The sequence below is a fragment of the Carassius auratus genome, chromosome 4 (genome assembly GCF_003368295.1).
Source record: "Carassius auratus strain Wakin chromosome 4, ASM336829v1, whole genome shotgun sequence".
Classification (NCBI taxonomy): Eukaryota; Metazoa; Chordata; class Actinopteri; order Cypriniformes; family Cyprinidae; genus Carassius; species Carassius auratus.
In genome coordinates, this window is record NC_039246.1 from 24,499,400 (window position 1) to 24,511,416 (window position 12,017).

The 12,017-nt window shown below is 36.7% G+C and overlaps 1 protein-coding gene across 2 annotated transcripts in view; it reads right to left on the bottom strand.

Annotated features, from left to right (window-relative positions):
* Nucleotides 1–12,017, bottom strand: part of LOC113063466 (plexin-B2-like) — a 103,066-nt gene that overhangs the window by 42,846 nt on the left and 48,203 nt on the right. Inside the window, exons 2-3 of one of the 2 annotated variants that reach the window (XM_026233913.1) lie at nucleotides 10,194–10,271; nucleotides 4,081–4,160 (exon numbers count right to left, since the gene is read on the bottom strand). The gene's annotated coding sequence lies outside the window, so the exon portion shown is untranslated. The remainder of the gene's footprint in view (nucleotides 1–4,080; nucleotides 4,161–10,193; nucleotides 10,272–12,017) is intronic. The other variant, XM_026233906.1, reaches the window with a different exon arrangement.

A 12,017-nucleotide genomic window follows, 5' to 3' on the forward strand; every position in this document is an offset into this window, starting at 1 on the left:
AGTTTGGAACAACCTTAGGTTTTGAGACACAAAATAAGACACAAAAGAGGTGAAAAAAGGTAAAAAAAAAAAAAATGCATGGTCCTAAACTATTTAATGCAGGCAAAACCATATGCATGCAAACACAAACACAAACACACACACACACACACACACACACACACACACACGATTCATTCCTGGAAACTCCTGAAGACCCATGCCACTGTATCAAGACGCATACGCACTCTTTCAGAATGACACACATGTTTCATCATCCAGAGAGCACATTGCTCTTTTCAATCTCCCAATGTGCACTTGTTCTCCGTCTATCTGTCCATCTTGTATTAAGTCTTTCAGACTATGTGTCTGTATCTTTTGTGTGTCTCTGTTTAATGCCCTCCAGTGCTCCTCTGAACTGTAAGAGCAACAACAAAAGCTGAAATTAAAACTGTATCAAAGGGTATTTCATTCGTTCATACTCCTATAATAACAAAGCAGGAGATTCGTTTTGTGGATGCATGTGGCTTTAAGGGCTTTGTTCTGATTATTCAAGAAAAAGTCATTTATAGAAAAGCAGTCGTGTACACAGTGACCGTTACGTGGGTGTTTTTGTGAATGTTTGGAAAAGCACAACCGATTTAGATGGAGAGATTTTGAAGTTATCAGCCAGACAAACGATTGAGTGTTGCTTAGAACTGTACTCTTTTTGTAATAACATTGTGGGGTTGAGTGGCCAGGGAGTCTAGGAATTAAACAATATGCTCTTAAGACACTCTCATTTTATACTTGAGCAAGATAAGCAGACGCTTGTATGAGATGCAATTTCTTAATTTATGACTCGATCATGAATGGTTCGGAGAAGAACCGGTTCAGCCGGCAGGATGGATTACACAATCAGAGAAACTGACATGTTTGGAACAGGAATGCAGAGTTGCGTTTTGTTTTTTGTGTGTGCATTTGAATATGTATACGTGTTTAAAAATTTAATAATTTCTGTTAGAAGAGAGAGAGAGAGAGAGAATTGTGTGGTAGTCCTAGTTTATAAGAAAACACATCAACATAATAAAAAATATTAAACCATGATCTATGACGTGTCACAAACTTTGAGATCACAGAGATTGAACAGAGAAACAAATTAGGAGTAAAACGGGAAATTTGAATAGGGTAAATTATAATACATTTTATATTAATTACCACCTTTCACTGTTTGACTATATAATATAATATAACATAACACAGCATAATATTAAAAGTTAAAACAGAATACTATTTATAAAAATACTTTAAATAGTTTAAGACCCAAATATGCAAATTTCAGATAAGGGTTTTTTTTTTTTCAAGTAACTTACCAATAAATCCAAACTGTGACTTAGGATGCGATTTTAAATGCTTTCTCTCAAGATTTGTCGATCAAAACAACTCATTATGACAGTTCGTATCTGTACTGCACAGCAAATTCTTTCTTTGTGAATTCAGACTTCATGATTTATTTACCCTGTAGTACAAAGGGTTCATGCAATGCAACCCAAATGTAACCATTTTTCAAAACACAGCCTTCACTATTTGACTAGCTTGACCACCTTAGGCTGGTATGACCTGGTTTTTCCTGCATTTTCCCTTTCACACACTTCTAAGCAGAAAGGAGGAAAATCAGCTTTGGCTTCCCAAGTGTGGATGAGTCAATGTGATTTAGACACAAAACCAAGTAGAATTACCCATGCCAGCTTTTCTCTTCAATAAAATAACCACACACATCTCCAAAGAGCTGGCCAGAACCCACACGCCATATTAAATCGGTAATATTATCTGCTAAATTTAGCTGTAACTGTAAAAGGCAAGTGGTTATTTTCCTTTGAGCCATTGTGTGGTTTAAGCTGGTGTGAGTAGGCTAATCGCTAATGCTAGCTCATGTGATGAGGCAAGGGGGAAATCTCTAATCTGTATTACAATACACATTCTTTTCAAATTCCCCAAACGAATGGAAGGAATAATGTTTTGTTCCATTCAAATCGGCAAATGCAATATTCCTATTTGATATCTACCACACCGCATTCATCTGTACAACACATGACAGATGTGTAATAAAACAAAATGGCAAATGCTAGCACTTGCTATGCAGGTGTGTAAAATTACCGAATGTGAAGGTTCATTTAAAGTTGTATTTTTTATTTTTTTTATTAAACACACCGGTTTCAATTTGTTTTCTAAATGGGATATAAATGTATTTACTTTTTTATGTTTTTTATTTTTAATCTGCTTAAAAAGTGCATGTCTAGCTCCCTGAGTGCTGCTATGTTTGCTTAATGGCATATAACCACGTCTAAATCAATGTATGATTCCATCCAAATTTCCATGATGGAATTCTAAGGAATTTCAAACATTAAATAAGAAGCTGGTAATTGCGACTTTCTGATGTGAACAGAACCCAGCATAAGCAACAAACGTGTTTACAGAGAGGACCAAAAAAAAAGAGTTTGCATTCCAAATATTTGAGTAATTTTGAGCCAGATAAGCTAGAGATAATGAGAAAGAGCTAGTTTGAGAGTCACAATTGCCTACTTTATGGTCTAAACACCCTGCTGCTGATCCGTACAGCAGATATAAGAAAGCAGGGCATTTTCAAGCCGCCTGGAGCTCTGTACCGGCTGCGTGGGATTCTGTTCTGGCTGCAATGCTCTGATAATTTCTTAATAGGCTGTTGAGAAACCAATTCAGCTTATGGGGAATAATGCAGAAACAACTTCGCAAAAAGAGGAGAAAGAGAGAGAGAGAGAGCGAAACACTTTAGAGACCGGTACAGAGACCTGTGACTCATTGCACCAGAGATTAGGGGTTGATGACTGCAGTGAAGTTCAAACTGGTGGTGGCAGCGATCTCCATTAGTCTACAATTACTATAATCAGCATGTGTGCATATTGGTCTCCCTCCAAACACTCACGCACATACACAGCCCGCGAGTTTCAACCGCTGAGAAATCTGGCCTGTGATCTCATCAGCAATGAAAAACACGTGCATGCAGAGTCACCATCTGGTTTTGACCTTTGGGTTTACGTTATGATATTACGCTTCAAATATGAAACATTATAGAAATGAAAATTGAGTATGGATTTAATTTAATTAAAAGCATAACATGAACACTCTCCTGGCATGTGATCACAGCCACACAGAGCATCAATGAATAAAAAAGATGCTATGATTTAAAGTAACCTCAGGAAGCAGGTGGACGGTTTAACACACACAGCCTGCAGCACACAGAGAGCACCATCATTTTTTAATAGACTGTCAGAAGAAGTGAGGGAGGTTATACTGGCTTGCTCTCCTCCTACTGCTATTTCAGAGAGAGATTTCACAATTTCGGATTTGTAAAAACTTGTGTGTCAGTGTTAATGGGGATTTGAAAGTTTGATAAGGGCAAAAAAAAAGTGAGGATTATATTATATTATATTTTAGCCCATATACGACAACCTAAGTGAAAAATTGAAGTGAAAAATGTATAATGAATTTCAAAACTGTATTTGCAGTATCCCCTTTTGCTTTAATGACAGCTTGCAGTCGAGTACTCAGACATCTGTCAAAGCCCCGGAAATGATGACTAGCAGAATAACTGTACTTCTGTCAAGGATCGGTACAACTGAAAGGATCCGTCTTCCTCTGGTTCTGCTCTCATAACTTTTTCTTTTAACATATCTGACATGTGCCTGGATCCCACTATCTTTCCCAGGCTAAGAAAATCATTTCTAAAAGAAACAATATTTCAATCAAGAGAAGGAGAGACAGAATAAGAGCGTGTACAAGAGAGATTTGTCCTCCCTTCTGCAGTTTTAACTTTGCATCCAGTGGAAATAAACGGAGGAGGGAAGATGCATGTCTGAGATAGGAGGAGGAAGAAGATGGTCAAGGAAGAAGAATCAATACTCTGTCAGAGCTGAAACTCCTCAGCGGGCGACTTGGGACACGGCCAGCCTCACCGTATCTGACAGCTAATTGTTTCTCAGGAGATTCCAGAAAGACATTGTCACAGTGAGGGAACACAACCGTATTATCATCAAAATACCAAGTGACATAGTGAAAGGTCAACAGAATCGTTAAGTGTCATACCTGTCTGTGTCTGTCAAAGACAGAGGGAAAAGAGGAGAAGGGGGAGAAGCACTTGTCATGACACCAAGACCTGATGTGACCTTGAGTCAGAAAAAAAAAAAAACTCAAACAAGGAACAATTTTACAAGTCAATTAAAACCTAATTTGGAGGCCAAAGTCTGTGTCAAAACAGCTAACGGAGGCCTGCTGATTTGCTTTGCTCAGTGCTCTCTTTTATCGACCCAGTTGTAGACAGACAAGAGGCTGTTTACTCATAGAAGTCATATGGCCTGAAAGGATATCATACATTAGCAAATTATTTCAATATAATAAATGGTGCTTGCTGGTGCAAAACTCACTCCAATGAATCAAAAGTGTTGCTAAGTGGCTTTTAATGTGTTCTAAGTGCTTTTTAACATGTTTCAGTTATGTCATCTGCCACTTTAAATGCTCAAGCCATTTTAAAGTCAAGTACAGTTGAAGTCAAAAGTTTAAATACACCTTGCAGAATCTGCAAAATGTTCACTATTTTACCAAAATGAGGAATTGTACAAAATGCATGTTATTGTTATTTAGTACTGACCTGAAAAAGGTATTTCACATAAAAAATGATTACATACAGAGAAAAAAAATAACCTTAATACTGTGTTGCTACCTGAATGATCCACAGCTGTGTTTTTTGGTTTAGTTTAGTTGTTCATGAGTTCCTTGTTTGTCCCTGAACAGTTAAATTATCTGCTGTTCTTCAGAAAATCCTTCAGGTCCCACAAAATGGTTTTCCATTATTTTTGTGTATTTGTACCCTCTCCAACAATGATTTTTAGATCCATCTTTTCACACTGAGCACAACTGAGGGACTCATATGCAACTATTACAGAAGGTTCAAACAATCGCTGATGCTCCAGAAGGAAACACAATGCATTAAGATCAGGGTAAATTTGACTATTTTTTTCTTCTGGGAAACAAATACTTTTTGATAGCTATTGAAGGGCAGTACTAAATTAAAAATATGATGTTTAGGTAAAATAAGCAAATTGTACACATCTTCATTCTGTTTAAAAGTTTTCACCCCCAGCTTTTTATCATCCTGTGAAAGTGAAACCTGGCGTAGCCTCAGGCTATGAAAATGTTCCCCTAAATGCGGTATATATTGGAAGCATAATTCATGTCTGTAGCACAAAAAGTTCAGGATAAATTTCATATTGAAGTTTAATACTAAGGGTTTTTGGGCAATGCTTGCTAAATGCATGCCAATGTGTAAAAATGATTTCCAAATTTTTAAATGAAAGGATCAAAACTGGTATATTTGTTGTGGTAAATCCACTAGGATCAAAGATGACTGAGGCTTCCACTGTGAATATGTTTTACCGAGCAAATGCTCAGACAGAAACCAGCTCTAATTCATTTACCCGTTCATCGCCCTTCACTTATTCACCGCACTCTCACTCGCTCTCCCTCCAATCTTTCCGTCAGCTCCTCTGGGTCAAATTACCCCTGCCAGGCATGACGAGATTTTGATGCTCTCCCTCCTTTGGTGCACTGAAAGCTTTAAATCGAACTATGATGCAGGATCGACTCCAGAGCCAAATACAGGTCTGAAAAACTTCATGGAGGCTGAACTCAGATCAGAAAGCAAAGAGTATTACTTTCTGTCAGGATCTCAAGGAAAACAACTTCCCCTCTCCATCCAAAACCAGTGAAGTGCTTCATCTCCTCCGCTGGCATGCCGTGTCATGGCCTCTATGCTAGATCATGGATCATGGGATAGATTACAGCAGTGCAGACTTCTGGGAGAGATCACAACCATTACTGCTTTGTGAGAGCAAATATATCCATCAAACTAGAAACTCTCACTCTGCTCCAAAACCTAGAGCTGCCTACTGCAGCACCATTTTAACGCATCGACTTTTCAAGCTGTTGTCAAGCCAAAAGATAGAGATGTTAATTAAGATGCCTGCTAAGATACTTTGTTTTAGCCAGATGTAGATATGCAGCGTCAGAATGCATCTCAATTAAAAAATAATAAATAAAGTTGTATTTCATTTAGACATGTACTGATAAAAACTGTTCAAAGTAATTAAAAGTGTTAAACAGTACTTTATATCTGTGTATACTACACATTGTTATGCTGTTAGCTTAGCAAAATGCTAACAGCAAACTCGACTGCAACCAACTCTCCTGTGAGGAGGAGGCAAACAAGATGCTGCTATGTACAGTGTTGTAAATCAGTCATGTATGAGGATCTATTTAAGTTAGGATGCTGTCTATGTAGAGAATAAATCTGTTGACGAAAAAAGCTTCTGAAAAGCGAGTAGCATGCGTCTTTGCTGATACCATCTTGGTTTGGATCTATGACCAGGGTTTGGGTCTATTTCCTGCAAACTGCTAGTTTTCTCTCTGTCCCCTCCGCTCTGGCTTCCCTTTCTCACAGATTATGAACTGGGGGGAGGACAGGTGAGACCGCCCATAATTCTTCCACAGCAGAGGGTCGATAATTTCAGGAAGGGGCAATACATCTGACTGTGTCCGTTATTATTACACAAGGGTCGTAATTCTCCAGCTCTGTAGAGTTTCACTTTATCAGAGTCACTTGGCTAAACTATGACTTCCAACAATGCAACTGAGCCCCTAACAAAATGGAGTGCTGGCAAAAATGCATACTCGCAAACGGTCCAAGATTTTTGCCACATCTGCTAATTGCAAATGAGAAGACTTGAGTCAATAGATATTTCTTTATAGTCATAAATCTGTATTTTACATTATTCTCAAATTAAAATTAAATAAAGCTAATAAAATAAATATTTATGAAGGTGTGTCAATGTGTATAAAATATATAAAATAAAGAGAAATGTTAATAAACATGAATATACACATGGATACATATACATATGTAACAAATCTGTAAATAAATAAATAAATAAACATAAATATAAATAAAGTAAACAAAGAAATCCAATTAAACAAAACTAAATGAATATATAAGTAAAAAGTGGACAAGTATAATATAACACAATAATAAATGAATATAAATAATTTAATAAAGTAAATAAAGAAACACGTAAAGAAATACATAGTATAAAGTGGATAATAATATAGCAAAATAAGAAAAGTATATAAAGTAGTAAATAAGTAAATGTTAATAAACAAATACCTATTTAAAAGCAAAAGTAAACAAATATATACAGAATTAAAATAAATAAATATGTAAATAAAACAAAGTATAAACAAATAGTAAATAAAAAACAAATGTGTAAATAAATGAATACAAAACCAATTTAAAATAAATAAGTAAATTATATAAAGAAGTAAACGGGTAAATAATGTATTTAATACATTTAAATAAGTATGTAAATAAGCATGAACAAATAAATACAAGCCATTTAGTTGTACTTTTTCACCAAAGGGATAGTTTGACTCATCTCGAGAGTTAATTTTGAATCCTGCTCATACACATGCAAAGCACAGGAGTGTTTGGCAATGCTCCAAGCACAACACACCAGTCACCGCGTCTCCATCACATCCTGAGTGTGTTTGTGTGAAACTGGGGTGTAAATCATCGGTAGTCTCTCAGCACTTAAGTTAACTTAATGTAAATTTGTTATTACTTGCCCTCTGGGCTCCAAAATCTCTTCAGAAAGTGGACTTCTGCTCAAACAGAGTTCCCTGACATTTAAACTCCAAGAGGGGCCCCGAAGACCTTACGTTCAACACGGCTGTTTGAATAAACCATTAAAACTAATAACGACAAGACCTACAGCAAATAAGCATGTTGGACAGGAGGTGACGGTGGTTTGACCTCTGTGTAAAATGATGTATGGCCCGGTGGCTGACGAGAAGTAATCACACAGACCCACATCATTTCTCTACTCTTAGACAGGCACAAATACATGAGTGCACACTAAAATCTTTGAGTCTCCAGAGGCACTTCACAAACAGACCTCATCCAAATCTAGAGGCGAATGGAGACAGGTTTGAAATAATCACTTGTTCTCTATCATACGTCAGCAAGAGGATTGATATTCAAAACCCACTGTTAGCTGTTAAACATTCATCAAGACGGGGGAGATTGAAGCTTCTTAGCCAAATATACAGTTTTTTTTTTTTCCCTGGCCATCTGAATGATAATTGTATGCTAATCAACTAAACCATAAATACTACATTTACAATTAGATTTACAAACACTGAGCCTGATTAATAAACCAGGAGCAGAACACATTTTTGCATAAACTGCTCAAGGCTTTTTGGCCCACTGATTTTTTTGTTTGTTTGTCTATATTAGAAGGTGCAATAGGAATAGGATAATGTTATATTTACAGAAACATGGTACTAAGGCTTTCAGAACACTTCCTCTGTCTGCCATTGGTTGTAAAACAATAATAATATTGATTTAATGCTTCAATGCTAAACAACCAGATATACAGAAATTATATAGCGATTCAATTAAAAAAGTGACATTTATGAATATGAAAAAAAAAGGTAAAGTAATATTTCACTAATGGCTGCTGAAAATTCAGTTTTGCTGTAACAGGAGTAAATGTCATTTTGAAATATATTCAAATTGATTTAAATTTCAGTAGTATTTTACAATATTGCTGTTTTCACTGTATTTTTGATCAAATAAATGCAGCCTTGGACTTCTTTCAAAACATTTTGAAACACTTTTTCAGCTACTACTGGAAAACTTCTGATTCAGCTACTTTTGATTCATCTCAGTCACATCAATACCACTGACAGTACAAAAAACGATTTTACGCCTCAGGAAATGGCCTGAAGCGGCGAGTTTATCTCTATGTAAAGGTGAAAGTTTAGCTGGTGAACATGCATTACTAAAACCTTCCAAGCATTGCAAAAGACAGAATATACACACAATATCGCGCGCTTCCTGGGTGTAATCACCTACTGAGAAACAAACGCGTACACACACTTATTATCATAGTGACGTGACTGACATGAGCTATTAATCACTGTCAGCGACTGAGGCAAAATCCGCATTGAGGCTTTATGAAAAATGGTTTGCGATAGCAGAGCAGCATTTACCAAGGTCTCGCTCTCTCTTTATGTATGTGAAGCTAATACTTTCTTTCTGTAATAGGAGCTCAGTGTCCACCGTTCCTGCTTAATAACCAGCAAAAAGAAAAACTAGGTGTCGGGATCTCATAGCAAAATCAAGAGCAGCTCGTAATCTGCTTCGCAATCAGAATTTCCTCGCCACCTCATGAAAAAAAACCAGACTGCCTCAGGCTTCAATATAAATGCAATAAGGTGAGGGTGGAAAGACAGAGTGTGTTTAGAGTACTGAAAGCGCATGCATTTTTTTCCTGTGGTTGGAGGGTCTGGTTTCATGTTTCATTGACCTTCTTTGTATAAAAAGCATGGATCCAATCCTTTATTGAAGGACAGCAGAGACCGAAGCAGCCAATAGCAGACGTGAGTCAAGGGCAGGAGATCAGGGAGTGGCGAGAGAAACCTTCAAGACAATCTCGAGAGAAATTACCGCTCTCAGGCGCCTTCTCTACTACTTAGTTTGATTCTCAGATTGTGAAGTAGAGAAAGGAAAAGCTATTTATTTTATTAAATTACTCCTTTTTTTCCACTGCACCTCAAAAGGAATGTGGAAATCTACATTTTCATAATCAACTTGGTGGTGATTTTTCTAAACAATTACTTGACAAGCCCTATAAAGTTAAACCATGATGAGATCCGACTTGCTTATTTCTACATAATATGCATAGGATGCATTGCTTATTTCTACAGAATATGCATAGGATGCATTGTTTCAAAAACAGAGCAAATGATCACAATCGATCTACACTGCTGTTCAGTTTGGGGTCTGTTTTGAAATTCATTCCTAAAGGTGATGAATGTGTTAAAGTGCTTTCTGGATGGACGCAGCAGTGATGCTTTAAACTTCACTGTGAACGTTTACACCGCTGACAGTCTAACAGCATGCTAAAGCGCATCTGTCAGCATGCCAAACCCTCTTCTGAAAACTTGCACCTTGGTATTCATCCCTTTAAAAGCACAAAACATTAAAGCTAAGACCGAAATTAATGTAGATGAAAATGTAGATCAACTCGCCTATCCCCACTCCTTACTGCCAAACACAGTCCTACATCTCCTTATTCACCACTTACTTTTCACTTTCTCCCTCTCTCTGCCCTCCTCCGCCTCTTTTGTGTCCTCTGATCCTCTTGAATGCTGCTGCAGAAACACTACAATAAAGAAAGAAAGAACAAAGGGCATTATTACATTAAATGGACGGAGAAGCGCACACAAAAAAAACCAATGAGCACATTCCCGATTCTGTGCCAGGCACTCAGACGAGGCTAAAGTCAATTATGCCTCGGCTTAACCCATTCTGTAACCTGATTCAATGATTTAAATGCTAAATTTGCAATGAAACCTATGAGAGAATTAAAAGGGCATAGTTTGGACCACAATAGACTTTAAACTGCTGAATACTGACATAAAACGGAGCACGGTCAAGTACTGAGTCAATGAGTGAGCAATACAGGAGGAATGATGACGATGAAGACTTGTCTGGGTTACTTTGAATACCTGTGAATGTGTGTGTATGTGGCTGAATCACATGCAGAAGGAACTTTTATTGGACATGGCCTATTTTTTCTAACAGCGGGTGTTGTAAACAGAAAAGAACAATAGAGACGGGCTTTGCCAAAGTGAGTCAAATAAAGCTCACAGTATAACCGAAATGAGGTAGAATTGGGGATGTCAAAAGCCATGGAACCAAGTCGATACTAAAAGAAAAATTATTGGACTCAATTTGGAACCCGACTCACTGTGGTTACTGTGGTGTTATGAAAATTACAGTAATCAACATCAAGAGCAGAACAGCCGGATTTAACCTAGAGAGAATGTGGCTTACAGATGAACAACGTGATGAGGTTAAACGACAGACATCTTTCATTAGTGCGAACGTCACAGATGATGAGTCCCTCAAGAGTCCCTCCATGCATAAGCGGAAGAGCATTTATCCGTGTATGCGGACTCACACACCTGTCTCTCTTCTCTCAGAGCGATCATTGTGTTAATAAGATGAGCTCACATACGCCAACTCCTCTGAATCTGTGACAATGATCTGAATGAAACACCAATAATCTAAGTACAGTACAATGTCTATTATTATTATTATTATTTTAAACCACAGACAACATGTAATTGCCACCCAGTCTCTATTATATCATCCTGGTAATAAAAAATACTACGCCATGGGAAATATACTTTTATTGTGAAATTTAATGTTTTGTGTTTTTGTAGTAGTGGAAAAAAAGGGTGAAAAAAAACTTACAAGAGAAAAGAGATAATAATAATAATAGCAATTATATATTTATATACAATACATTTAAAATGCTCAATCTGATTTCAGACACTTTTTATGGATTGCATGATTATTTAATAAATGGCAGTAAATTATTAATAATTTATCGATTCTCCCTAATTCTGCTTCTTCTCTTTAAAGAAAAATAATAATGTTTAGTTTCCAAAAATCCTATGGGTGTCATACCATTTAGCTTTGATTATATTCACAATATAGAATGGTCATGTAAATAATTTTCCAATCCAGGCTTCTGAATTTGGGGAAAAGGGCAATGGTAGGTTGAAAACAAGTTAATATATATATATATATATATATATATATATATATATATATATATATTCAATAGCTACAAGCCATATGTGTGTGTGTGCATGTGTTTCAGTGAGTAAATGACAGAATTTTCATTTTTGTGTAAACTAAAGTATCCTTTAATATTTATATTATTTAATTTCACTAGAACATCCACTCTTTTCTATTCTCATTTCATTTCGCTGTTAATAATGTCTAATCTGTGTCTGCCAACATCCTCCCATGAGAGTGTGTGTGTGTCCATTCATTCTGATGTCTTCCACATATGCTGAGGTTGCCTGGGCTGTTTGATGATTTCAGAGGCCCGGTG